We start from the raw sequence: 13,148 nt of genomic DNA, 5'->3' as shown, positions 1-13,148 counted from the left end.
ACTCATCCTCGCTTCTCGAAAAACCAAACTCTTTGACTTTATTATTAAAACAAAGATTCCATCTGCAAGATGCTTGTTTCAATCCATATATGGATTTTTGGATTAGTGTCTAAGTCCATAACTATAATTGGTATATACTTGACCCGACCCGGCATTGTCCATTTGGGTTGCATGGCATCATGCATTTGGATAGACTAAAATGAGAGAAATAACACTTAAGGTTTATTAATATATTATAAGTTCTAATATATTAATAAGATTATTTTATTAGTATTGATCAAGAATTAATCTAGAATTAATTAAGTGATCAAAAGAAGACTAATTAAATATATGGGTTGATTGTGTAAATCATCCATACATGTATAGTGGGCTAAGACTCCATGGATTACCAAGTTGGGCTAAAACCGATAGGATGCTCCATGGATGCACCATTGTGTATTTGAACCCATGGATCCAAGGAAATGGAAAGCCATGACAATTAGGGTTTACCCTAATAGTGTCACACTATATAAACATATCATTCTTGTCAAAATCGTCCACAAAGTCTATGTGTGGAGGGAAAGCTGATTTCATGAAGTGTGCATTTTCTCTCAAGTTATTCCAAATGTTCATGGTGTTGTGTGAACCATTTGAGGTGTCACATTTGGGGAACTAGGTTCTTGAGCTCCATGGAATCAAGCACCAAACAAGAGGTATGTAATTCTACTAAAATTTATATTATGTGTACTTTATATTATGCTAGTTAGAACAATACCTTGGAAAATTGATATTTGCATGTATAATAGAGAAAACATAGATCCAAGGTATTTAGGGTTGCATGTACACCATAGGAGTGTTAGAATGCTCAAAACCCAACAGTGGTATCAGAGCCTAGGCTTGTTTTCACTTATACTTGATGCAAACTGCTTAAAAATTGAAGTTTTGTGTTGTCTGGACAGGGGACTCGACGAGTCCATCAATGCACTCGACGAGTCCAAGGCAAAATGCATCCAACTCGCCGAGTTGGTTCATGCACTCGACGAGTTGGACCCCCAAACAGCATATCTTCGAGTTTTGGTGCTGGAATTGGTCTAGAATCATTACCTTTGATTGTTTTGGTCTTATAAAACCTGTTTATAATGTGGTAATGATTATGTTAAACCAATTTCAATGCTATAATCGAAGTTTCAAGTTTATATATGTTTATGTAATTCTTGAAAAATGTTGATTATGAATGTTCATGCTTATGAGTTTTGGTAGATCATAGGAATTATGTGCAAATTGTTTGTTAGTAAAATTCTTGATCTCAATGAAATTGTAAGGAGTCCATAACTTGTCCTCAAGTTATGGATTACCAAAAGTTTTTTGTGTTACCTTGCTTATGAGTTGATTTAGATTAATGAAAAAAAATTATGTGTTAGTTGTTTTCAATCCATATTGATCTAAAAGAAGTTCATAAAATATGTTTTTGTAACTTGTCCTCAAGTTATATGAAAAGTCATATTTATGAATCTTAAAAAATCATAAAAGTGCCATAGGTTACATAAAAATGAAGAGTCTTTTTCATTTAATTATTTTATGACTCCATAACTTGTCTTCAAGTTATGGATGTTTAAGAGACTTCTTTAAAAGTGTTATTAAAGAATAAGAGGTTACATAAAAATGAAGAGTCTTCATTTTAATGAACCATTAAACTCATAAGTTATGAAATGAAAGGTTTTGAATAGTTTCAAAACTTGCCCTCAAGTTTTGGAATTTGTAATGTCTCACACACATTAATGCTTTAATTCCAAACTCTACAATTTTAAAAGTTAAAATTCAAACTTTATGGACTTCATTAAATTAATTAAAGTGTTTAATTAAAAGAGTTAATAATTCCATAAAGACATGATTTAAGTTTAATTAAATTAAGAGTATAGTTTAATTAATAGATTAAACCACCAAGTATTTTAAATGTTTAAAATACACCCTTAGACTATTATTATAATTTTAATTATACAGATATGTATAAGATAAAGTCAATCTTACCATTAGTAGGCCTTATTCACGAAGCCGGTTTATAAGGGGGGTATAAGGTTACTGCCTATAAAATGGCAGTTTAATGGGTGTCCATTCTCACCCACCGCTTCCTTGACTGGTGGAGGGTTGTTAACCGAACGGGTAGGAAAGGACAATAATTCTCCCTTCATTAAAAGTATAATGAAAAATACTAAGTAACTAAACACTTATAAATTTCCAATCTTAGTTACTTAGGAAAATGTGAAATAGGTGCTAACCCATGAAATTACACTTTGTACCTTACCAAGTCGATTAGTGGAGCGTGTGTGGTTAACCGGCACGCTAATAAGGACTAGTAAGAGTGGCAAAGGGTAACTTGACCTTATTATAGATCGGTGGAGCTGTGTGGCTATCCGACACATCGATTAGGTGATAAAGTTAAGGGTACCAAGTCAATTTGCATGGTTATTCACACCTTGTTTGTGATCCTCGGCATCCCAGTCACAAACTTGAGAGGGCACAATCGAGATTCAAACATGCCATTGAAAGTTCAATGTATCTCAAAAGATCTAGGAGTTTCAAATCCAATTAAAACTTAATTATATTTTGTATTTCAATGTGGAAATTGGTAAATCGTCATTTACCTACCTTCAACTATTTGATAACTTGGATTACGGCATCCCTCTTCCAGTTATAAATAGGTTGTTTGGTCCTAGCCTTAATATTTCATATTGGGTGTTATATTAAGGACTTTAAATCAACTAACTTGAATTTCTCCCTTATAGATGTCTCCTTCAGACAACTATGGTCTTCCCAAATCTTTAGGAACAAGCTATCTTAATGAAGATGATATCCCAAATGGCAATCAAGGTGAAAGATCAATCCCTTTGTTGTGCATTAGTGGGAATGGAAATCATACTTCACTTCCTCCACCTCCTCCAATAAATCTCCCTATCCCACAAGTTTCAAGACTTGATAAGTTCTAAGTCACTCAATCCCTATCGGCAAAAAAAGAGTCGAGTGTCGAAGTCTCGAGGTAGCTGGCTGTTGACTTGGTTCTTCAGTCACTTCCTGATGACAGATCACAACATGACCCTTTAATGATCTTATCTATTTGCTTGGTGCTGCTGAATCAGCAATGATTTGGAACACTGGCAAAGAAAATTTGATTAGAAGATCGAATTCCCAAAACTTCATGGATATTGACAATGGTAACACTGGAAATCCAGAAAAACTTTCTCTTCCCAATGGAAAGGGATCGGCCATAGTCAACTCGGTTGACCAAATGGTAAAGGAAAGGCTAAGTCTGAGATAGTCACATGTACCATTCCCAAAGAGTCCATATGTGCCTATTGCCAAAGAAAGGAGGCATTGGTTGCGAAGCTTCCGAATTTACCTGAAACCTCATAAGGATGGTAAAGTCAAAAGTTTGACTTTACTTCAGGTAAAGTCCGTTATCTAACTCTATTAAGTCTCTTTTGGAAATTCTTAATACATGATGTAATGTAATTACATTTTGATGTTTTTTGAAGAATCAAATGAAGCTTAAAGAAAAGGTGTGTTGATTCTGGTCGCATGGGTCGATGACGAGAATTTTGAGCCACTGCATAAGAGTTATGAGATATTGCTTAGGAATAGATGACAACAAAGTTTTCATATGAATTTGCATTGTAAGGATATGCTTTTCCGCAAGTTTTAAAATAAAAGAAAAGTTTTGATTTTATTTATTATAAGTATCCTTACAAAGGCATTTGTGAAAAATTGTTGTTTATATGTTTCCATTGATAAGCAATATTGGAAAATGAATTTGATTCTTTCGTTTGTGGTAGTGTCATAATTTATCAAATAAGGAAAGATTCTCATCACCCAAGTTTCAGTTGGATAGAAACTTGGAATCATGCAAGTTGTATTTTGTGATGAATGAGATTTTTCATCTTTGGTAAATTAAGACTAATTCCTTGTTCACATTCTCATGTGATTCAAGCGAAGGACTAAAGGATCGGGTACATTAGGTTGTGCACTAGTCAGGTCCACCACAAAGGTTGATAAGATTATTCGTTATGATTTACTAAAGTTTAGTAAATATGATTATGCTTACAAGTTTAAGTTTAATTCTGAAACATTGGAAAAGTTTCAATATATTGCAGAATGAATAAGAAGAATCAAATAAGGCAGAAAGATAAAAGTTTCTCCAATCTGAAGAGATGGGAGAGTACTTGTGTATCTTGTTTTATGATTATCTTAGTGATTATGGAACCATATCACAATTGATCCTCTAAGGACACCTTAGTGCATTTGTTGGCTAAGGAGAGGAATCGTGAATTGTGGAAATGGTTAAATCAAAAGATAAATCATACTTCATTCCAAAATAAAATCTTAGAGTCATACTCCAAGATTGAGCCTTGAGTGACATAATCTTAAGAAAGGTTTAAAACACTTGTCAAATGTAGAGTAAAATGTTTTCTTACTCTTGTACATTTGAAATTGGTAAGTTGTGATGTTTTGGATAAAATAAAGACCAACTAAGGCCAATTGTGTGAAATGTTTGTAAAAGAATCCGCACTATCTCTTGAATATTTGGCAAGAGAGTCTTATATGTCAAGAGGACAGTGGGATTCTAAAAGATCTTAAGATAGGTTCAAGATATGATCAAGATATTTGTTAATCACTAGCCCAGGACTTGAGGTTTGTAACCTATCGTGTTGACATATCATATTTCTGTGCCCATTCCAGTTAAAGTTGGCTATGCTTGTGAGTTCTGTGAGTTCTCAAAATTGTTTGCATAACAACCTGGAAGCAATGGTAGGTCCTTGTACTGCCTGGTGGCAAGAAATTAAGATTGAACAAGTTCAGTCCATATGTGTTTGGATTTGTCACTGACCGTGTCTTGTGATTATGGTTATGACAAATTCACATGGATAGGAATACATAAACCATAAAAATATAAGTGTCATAAGGTTTCTCTTCGATTCATGAAAATGATGGTGAGGAAACGCTTTCACTAAGAAGATTTTAAGTAGATAGCAATTGTGAGAATGACAAAAGGTCTAAACATTATGATTACGCCATCCCTCTTCATCATTGTTTAGACACACAAGTGAGCTATCTAAGGAAAGGTGAATGATTTTGATAAAGTCTTATTATCAGAAATCTAAACTTTGGTAAGAAAGTCAATAAAGTGTTGATTTCTAAAAGTCCAGCTGATCTCTGGATACATGTTAAAGCTAGTGGGAGCATAAGTGTTATGCTAGTAAGATAATAATCATTATGCTAGTGGGAGCATGATTATTATGATAAGTGTTGCAAGTTAGCAATATTAATTATAGAAAACAAAACTTTCAATTCGCCTTGAAAAGTTGTTTTGCTATAATTAAGGGAGAGGATTTTATACTTCATTCCAATTCTACAAGCTTAGATTGAGATTTTAATCTACTTTAGTCAAGGATATATAAGAATGTTATGTTGGAATGGTTCAACATAAGGAAATTCTATATATGTTGCGTTCTCAAAATTCGATTATGATTACGACATACCTCTTCATAGTTCGAATTGTGAGAATATGGCAAATAAAAATTTTATAGCATGAATCATGTCCCATATGCTTTGGGTATAGGTTCGATTACATGAGCTATAATAGCTATCCTTTCTAAATTTTCCTAATGCTTAGGGCATTAAAAGGGGAAAAGGGATTAGAACTGGATATGACTAAAATGATTAAGCAATTGTCGAGGACAATTTGAGGTTTACCAAAGATTGGTTACTCATGGACAATTGGAAGTATAGAGTAAGGACCATATTGACATATTTTTGAAAAAAGGCAACTCTTGTTCAAAAGTGATGGTCAAAATGGGAATGTGGAATTATTTCCATAGGTGGAAGTTATTCTTTGAATCTGTGTAAGATTAAAGAACTTAATGCAAAGAAGGATGTTCAAAGGAATGTACTTTGAATTTGAGATCATTTCTATGGGATTGCTTTCCATTGGAATACTGTGTAATGTATGTTGCCAAGTCTTTGTGACTTTTGTGCACAGTCATTACAAGGGGATCATTGCATATAAGTTTAGAGTCTAACATATTACAGTAAATGGCAAGAGTTCGATATTCTTACATTTACAAAAGGGATTGGGATTGTGAAATGAGCATCGTTGGAGTCGTGTTCAATTGATCTATTTCACAAAAGAAAAGACCATTAGTAAACATAGTATGCATGCTTGGTGCATGGCATGACTATTGTTTCAATTCAAGTATTAAGTTGATTAATCGAAACATGAATAATGAGTAATCAATATGGTGCTTAGATAAAAGGTGTTTTTTATTTACACTCAAAGTGTTGGGGCCATACAGGATTAGTATTATTTTTGTGTTTCACTTTGCATGTTTTGACTTCCAGAATAACTAGGTCATTCTTCCCGAATGACTAAGTTATTCAAACCATCCACAGTCGGTCATATGTTGGAAGTAGATATGAATCAAGACTGTCATGAATTTGGCTTGTATGATATGTCTAATGTGCATTAGACATAGCAGTGGTTGCTGCAACATTCATGAGTACTCATAAGGCCTGAGTATTGGATTCAACCCACGCTCATTTGGATTCAATTCATAGATTTTATCACGAGTGAATCGTGAGACGATAATATCTTATATTCTTCAAACCTAGAGATATGAGTTGTTGACTACGACTTGGTTATACATTGATTGCACGAAAACGCATTGGTAACTCGATGTTATAAAACGTGCCTTTGTGTATGATTCAACAAGTAGTCAGTACAAGCATATGAGTTGAAGTTTATCCATTCCTTTTACCCTCAAAGGGATAAAAGCGATATCTGTGGGCCCCTCGATGATTTAATGATGACAAAATGTAAGTACTCGGCCGGGCCTGGACTGATTTGATTTGTTCAATTAGTCAGTCGTCATAAATCGGAAATCTGGAAACAAAAAATGGACAGAGAGAATGATTATAATCCATGTCTCAGTTCATATGATATCTAGAATGGAGGAATATATGATCACTTATCGAATGGACGCGTCATTGATTTGTTCTGAGTTCGACAGCGGCTTTTGAGAGCTACGATTGCTGGTCAGGTTATGAAGGTGTACTTGCAATAATAGTTATTAGACTTATCCAAGTGGGAGACTGTTGGATTAGTGTCTAAGTCCATAACTATAATTGGTATATACTTGACCCGACCCGGCATGGTCCATTTGGGTTGCATGGCATCATGCATTTGGATAGACTAAAATGAGAGAAATAACACTTAAGGTTTATTAATATATTATAAGTTCTAATATATTAATAAGATTATTTAATTAGTATTGATCAAGAATTAATCTAGAATTAATTAAGTGATCAAAAGAAGTCTAATTAAATATATGGGTTGATTGTGTAAATCATCTATACTTGTATAGTGGGCTAAGACTCCATGGATTACCAAGTTGGGCTAAAACCCATAGGATGCTCCATGGTGTATTTGAACCCATGGATCCAAGGAAATGGAAAGCCATGAGAATTAGGGTTTACCGTAATACTGTCACACTATATAAACATATCATTCTTGTCAAAATCGGCCACAAAGTCTATGTGTGGAGGGCAAGCCGATTTCATCAAGTGTGCATTTTCTCTCAAGTTATTCCAAATGTTCATGGTGTTGTGTGAACCATTTGAGGTGTCACATTTGGGGCACTAGGCTCTTGAGCTCCATGGAATCAAGCACCAAACAAGAGTTATGTAATTCTACTAGAATTTATATTATGTGTACTTTATATTATGCTAGTTAGAACAATACCTTGGAAAATTGATATTTGCATGTATAATAGAGAAAACATAGATCCAAGGTATTTAGGGTTGCATGTACACCATAGGAGTGTTAGAATGCTCAAAACCTAACATGGATTTCTCAAGTTTGCACACTCTATTAGGATAGTTTGCATTTACAAAACCCTCTGGCTGACACATGTAAACATCTTCAGCTAACTTCCCATTAAGGAAAGTGGTTTTGACATCCATTTTCCCTATTTCATAATCATGAAATGCAGATATGGCTAGCATAACCCTTATAGATTTGATCTTCACTACTGGTGAGAAGATCTCGTCATAGTCAACTCCATGAGTTTGAGTAAAGCCCTTCGTAACCAATCACGCCTTATATGTGTGTACTTTCCCATCCATGACGGTCTTCTTCTTGAAGATCCATTTGCACCCGACTGTCTTACGACCTGGTACATTGTCAACCAAGTTCCAAACTTCATTGTCATACATGGACTGAATCTCGCTGTCCATAGCCTCTTTTCATTTTGCAGACTCAGGGCCCGCCATGGCTTCCTTGTAGTTATTAGGCTCATCCAAATTTACCAGTGTACTATCACTGATAAATGTATCACCATCTGTAGTAATATGGAAACAATAAAACTCAGGTGCCATTCTAACTCTACTGGAACATCTCAGAGGTAAAGACCCGTTAATTGGTTCAACAGGAGTTTCCTCCTCGGGTTGAGCGCTAGTGTTTGAGGTTCCTTCATCATTTAACTCTTGAAGCTCTTCAAGGTCAATTTGCCTCCCACTGTCCTCTTGGCATATGATTTCTGTCTCTCGGAAACCCCTCTCCTCGCAACGAAGACAACATTGTCACTCGGTCTACAGAATAGATACCCAAAGGACTTCTACGGGTAGCTGATGAAAATACATCGCTCACTACGAGGTTTGAGCTTGTCGTAAGTCTCTCGTCTTACGAAAGCCTCGCAACCCCAAACCTTGATATGTGCTAACGAGGGAACATTCCATGTCCACATCTCGTGAGGTTTTTTGGCAACCTTCTTAGTACGGACTAGATTAAGGATATGAGTGGCAGTATCTAAGGCATACCCCCAAAATGAGATAGGTAACGAAGTTCGACTCATCATGGAACGAACCGTATCCAATAAGTTTCGATGGTGCCTCTTAGCCACACGATTAAGGTGTGGTGTCCTAGGTGGCGTCAATTATAAAACAATTCCACATTCCTTAAGATAGTCATGGAACTCGATACTAAGATACTCACCACCTCGATCGGATCAGAGCATCTTTATCTTCTTTTCCCAGCTGATTCTCCACTTCTTGTTTAAACTCCTTGAACTTTTCAAAGGTTTCTGACTTATGCTTGATTAAGTAAATATACCCATATCTACTATAATCATCAGTAAAAGTCACATAAAAGCGGTTAGCATCCCTTGTGGCAGATCTAAAGGGCTCACACACATCGATGTGTATGAGATCCAACAAACCATCACCCCTTTCACAAGTACCAGTGAAGGGTGACTTGGTCATGTTTCCAAGCAAGCAATATTCACATGTGTCATCCGACTTTAAGTCAAATGACTCCAAAACTCCATCCTTTTTGGAGTTGGGCTATTCGCTTCTTGTTGACATGCCCAAGACGACATTGACATAAGCATGCTTTGTCCAAACCATTGGACGAATCGATATACAACAAATTATTTCCTAAGTTATCTACAACCATCACTGTTTCATGTATACCATTACAAGCCAATGCTTCAAAATAAAGAGTACCATTATAAAAAGGATTAATAGAACCAATTTCATTATTAAACGAAAATCTAAAACCTTGTTTATGTTGGATTAGGTGTCTAAGCCCATAACTATTATTGGTATGTACTTGACCAAATAGTAGCATGGTCCATTTGGGTTGCATATCAGCAGGACAATTTGATAGGATGGACTTTTTAGAAGAGGTTATTTATGATTTGTTAATATATTATAAGTTCTAATATATTAATATGAAATCATATTATTTAATTGGCATTGATCAAGAATTAATTTGAAATTAACTTTGTGATCAAAAGAGACTAAATAAATATAAGGGGTTGATTGGTAAATCATTCCTTCTTATGGTGTGGGCTAATGATCCATTATTCCTTAGGTTGGGATAAACCCATGTGACAACCCATGGATGATCCTTGGAGGTTTAAACCCATGGATCCTAAGGAATATGGAAGGTCACGGCCATTAAGGCTTACATGGTGTAACACTAATCTTGCCACACTATATAAGAAGCCTCATGGCTACCAAAATGGCACATAGGTGGAAACACTAGAGGGCTAGCTGACTTTGGTGGAAGAAGATACTCTCTCAAAAGTCTCCTTTGTCCAAAGGCGTGTTGTGATTCCATTTGAGGTGCAACACTTGGGGCACTAAGTTCTTAAACGTCCAAGGCTTCCAACTACAACAAAGGTATGTCATTCTACTATTTTTTGTATTACATATACCCCATTGTATGCTAGTTAGGATGATGCTTTGGAATATTGAATGTATGTATGTATATTAGAGAAAACATAGATCCAAAGCATATAGGGTTGTCTGTACACCATAAGAGTGTTAGAATGCTCAAAACCCAACAATGGTATCAGAGCCAGGTTGTTTTCAATTACACTTGATGCTATTTGCTTGAAAACGCTTTAAAAATCGATTTTATGCTATTCTGGACAGTGGACTCGCCGAGTCCAAGCACAAATTCATCCAACTCGCCGAGTTGGTTCATACACTCGATGAGTTGGTGCCCCAGAATGCAGTTTTTCGAGTTTTTTGGCTGGAATTGGACTAGGATTATTACCCTAAACTATTTTTGATCTTATAAACCTGTTTTTGATGTGGTAATGATCATGATTATCCAATTTATAAGATAATTGTCAAAGTTTCATGTTTTGTATTAGTTTATATGGTTAGGCTAACTACATGAAATTTGTTTGATGTGAATTGTCTTGTTCTTATGAGTTTAATTTAGATCATAGACAAATTGTTTGATTTTCTTGTTAGAATTTTTGATCTAAATGATAATGATGAATTCCATAACTTGTCCTCAAGTTATGGAAAATGAAAAGTTTTCTTTTAAAGAAATCATTAAAGTCATAGATTATGAACTTGATGAGTCTTTTTCTCATAAATGGTTTTTATGAACTCCATAAGTTGTCCTCAAGTTATGGAATGTCAAGAGTCTTTTCGTAAAATCTTTATTAAACTCATAAGTAATGGATTCTAAAAGGTTATGAAAGTTACATAACTTGCCCTCAAGTTTTGGAACTTGTAAATGTAGAGTCTTCTTTTAACACATTTAGTTCTAAACCCTAGAATTTTAAAAGTTCAAATTCAACCCTTATACTATTATAATATTATAGGTATAATATTTATATGTATGTATAAGAGTAAAGTCAGTCTTACCGTTAGTAGGCCTCATTCATGAAGCCGGTCTATAAGGAGGGTATAAGGTTACTACCTATAAAATGACAGTTTAATGGATGTCCACTCTCACCCACCGCTTCCTTGACTGGTGGAGGGTCGTTAGCCGAACGGGTAGGATAGGACTCTAATTCTCCCTTCATTAAAAGTATAATGATAAATATAAAGTAACTAAACACTTATAAATTCCCAAATCTTAGTTACTTAGGAAAATGTGAATATGGTGCTAACCCATGAAATGACACTTTGCACCTTGTTAAGTCGTTAGTGGAGCGTGTGTGGTTAACCGACACAATAATCTGGACTGACAGTGTGTGGCAAAGGGTAGCTTGATGTTAATCATAGATCAATGGATCGTGTATGGTTAACCGGCACATTGCTTAGGTGGTTATAACATTGGGTGTACCAAGTTAATTTGCATGGTTATTCACACCTTGTTTGTGATCCTCGGCATCCCAGTCACAAACTTGAAGGGCACAATTGAGATTTAAACATGACATTGATTTGTTCAATGAATCTCAAAGGATCTAGGAGTTTCAATTCACTTAAAACCTAAAACTCTTTTTCGTTTTTCGTGGTGGAAATTGGTAAAATGTCATTTACCTACCTTCAAATATTTTGCGGTTTGGATTACGGAATCCCTCTTCCAAATTGTAAAATATTGTGTTGGGTCCTAGCCTTAATATTTCATTTGGGTGTTATATTAAGGACTTAAATCAACTAACTTGAATTTCTCCCACTATAGATGTCTAGTTCAGACAACTATGGTCTTCCCAAATCTTTTGGAACAAGCTTTCCTCTTGAAGATGATGTCCCACGGTTGGATCGTGGAAGTCATACTTCACTTCCTCCACCTCCTCCAATAATTCTCCCAGACCCACAAGTTCAAAGACTTGAAAATTTCAAGGTCACTCAAGCCCTACTTGCAATGAAACATCAAGATGGACAGCCTTTGTGTACTCACGTCTTGGAGATGAAGTCACATATTGACAGGCTGAGAGTATTGGGTGTTGTTGTCTCGAGGAAGTTGGCTGTTGACTGGGTTTTTCAATTACTTCCTTTGTCATATAGTAAGTTCATTAAGTTCATCTATGTGACAGACCACGACATGACCCTTATTGATTTCACCTATTTGCTTGTTGCTACTGAATTAGCAATGATTTGGCGCACTGGAAAAGCAAATTTGATTGGAATATCTACTACCCAAACTTCCATGGAAATTGACAATGGAAACATTGGAAGTCCAGAAATGATTTCTCTTTCTAAGGGAAAGAGAAAGGCTAAGTCTGAGATTGTTCTGTGTACTATTCCCAAGGACTCTATATGTTTCTATTCCCAAGAGAAGGGGCACTGGTTGCGAAGCTGCCCTGACTACCTGAAAGATTTGAGAAAAGGTAGATGCGAAAAGTTTGACTCTAATTCAGGTAAGTCTACTATCTAACTCTATTAAGTTCCTAATTATTGATTCTTAATACATGATGTGACAAGGTTGCATTTTGATGTTTTGTAGGATCATGCTAAGGGAAGGGAGCTTAAAGGAAGAGTATGTTGAATCTGATCGCGAAGATGGACTTCAATCGCATGGTTCGAGGATCGGATTTTTGAGCTGCTGCTTAGGAGTTATGATAGATTGCTAGGAAATATGTAATAACATAGTTTTCATTTGTAATTGAATTGTAAGGAAAAGTTTTTTCCACATTTTATAAATAAATAAAATTTTTTGTTTATTTTTATTATATCTCCTTACAATGACATTTGTGAAAATTGATGTGTGTATGTTTCTATGTTAGCAATATGAATTTGATGCTTTCGTTTGTGGTAGTGTTGAGTATTTTCCAAATAAGGAAAGATTCTCATCACCCAAGTTTCAATTGGACAGAAACTTGGAATCATGCAAGTTGTATTGTATGATGAATGAGAATTTTCATCTTTGGAAA

Source organism: Lactuca virosa, chromosome 1 (assembly GCF_052849685.1).
Source record: "Lactuca virosa cultivar CGN04683 chromosome 1, Lactuca_virosa_CGN04683_v6, whole genome shotgun sequence".
In the NCBI taxonomy this organism is placed as follows: domain Eukaryota; kingdom Viridiplantae; phylum Streptophyta; class Magnoliopsida; order Asterales; family Asteraceae; genus Lactuca; species Lactuca virosa.
The sequence above is the reverse complement of the archived record's forward strand: the minus strand, read 5'-3'. Positions refer to the sequence as shown.